We start from the raw sequence: 1818 nt of genomic DNA, 5'->3' as shown, positions 1-1818 counted from the left end.
ATAACCCATCATTCTTCTCCACCCACAAAGGGCCTATCGGTTATTCCGTATATAATGGAGGACCCGGCCTCACCCCATGATGTCATGACTTTAAAGAGAATGCATTGCACAAGTACGTTATATTATTATACACTGTAGGATTGTAGACATTTTTCCCGAATTTTTTTTTTTTTTTTTTTTTTTTTTGCAACTAAGTCGTTACCATTTCTATTTGTTCAGTTAGCGTGAGCATGAAAATCTTCATCACTGCTGTATGTGGCAGCATATCGTAATACAATACACGTTTTGGTCCTTAGATTGTACAGTTGTATTCCAACAGTACAAAGATGTAAAAAGTCACATAAAATGCATGTACAATCTGTCAACCTTTTTTTCGATCTTTTCAGGTTAATATCCAAATGTTAATCACATATAGCAAATGTAATCAACGCCTCATTCCATCATTTAACCGATAGCTTCTTCAACGGACCATGAAAACGGACCAAGAGAGGGAGTACCGGGTAAGCCTCCCGCAGTACACATTTTTTTTTAAATACTCAACACTTCACTGTTTTGGGTCCCCAGCAGTACAACTGGAAAGTGTAAAGTTGATTGAGTGAAGTGGGTTGAGAAAATCGAAAGACATACGTGTGCATACATGTATATAGACCTATCCGTACCTGTACAGAGATTCTTGTAGTCACATATAGGACTTAAAGTAGATGTATGTACCTGTTTACTGCCCAGAATTACATTTATTTATTACACCTCAACCAGTAGGCCTTTTACATTTATTCCAATAACTCATTTACTGACATCTGTACCTTTTCATTTTGTGCCGATAGAAGGGGTTGCAGTATTGTTTCATTCTATGTTAACTTGCCTAATGCGACTGTCGAAACATTTCTGTATACACGAACAACGGCCGTTTTGTGATCAAAACACGGTACACTTGTTACGCAAAATCCAAATGTAGGCCTACATTAGAAGACAAAAATGTATTATTTGTTCTTTATTTACTGGCAATACATAGTATAAACCTTAAGTGTTTCTTAAGCTGTTCCTGTGATCGTTGTATTTCACTAACAATCGGTGTAGAAATAAAACCATATACTGGAAGCAATATTTGGATGATTTAATGAAATACAGTATCAGAACTTGATGTATTGTAACCCAAATGACCATTTTTTCAGCCCTTGTCACATCTTCATGGCAAACATTAGACAGTGTCACAAAATACAAAGATCACATTACCCCTTCTCCGACTGGGGGTAGTGGTACACGAGCTTTCCTGTAACCTTCAGTCTCCGAAAACTAACACGTCGTGGAGAGCGTCGCACGCGTAAAAACACGTTGGAGATCTTCTTTCGATTTTGACAGGACTGCTTTAAATCTTGCATATACGCTATAGCTTTCATGAAGGCATACACACAAATCGTCATGCGTATTCAGTACGCTATGTTTCAGTTTTAGAAGCCTACCATCTAAGTTTTAAGTGCATTTACGCCTGCACGCCCTTTATCTGTAGTACTGGGGTCAAGGTCAAATGGCATAGCCGCCGACTGATAACTTCCACATTCCTTATTTTCACCATTTTAATTACTAACAAAGCACTCGATTGCCGTAAGGTAGACCTAAATATTATCAGGAGCTGTTAAATACATGAACGTAGGCCACCTTATACGGTGTAAATCTGTTCGCTACATACGCTATCACAAGCAAACAAGACATCGATTGATATGTGACATTTACCGCCATGATCCCCAGGATAGCACAAGCTTATTCGACAATCTTTCGTGACAAGAAACTTAACGAACAATAAACGAAAGCATGACTCCA

This window comes from Liolophura sinensis, chromosome 8 (genome assembly GCF_032854445.1).
Source record: "Liolophura sinensis isolate JHLJ2023 chromosome 8, CUHK_Ljap_v2, whole genome shotgun sequence".
Taxonomy (NCBI): Eukaryota; Metazoa; Mollusca; class Polyplacophora; order Chitonida; family Chitonidae; genus Liolophura; species Liolophura sinensis.
The sequence above is the reverse complement of the archived record's forward strand: the minus strand, read 5'-3'. Positions refer to the sequence as shown.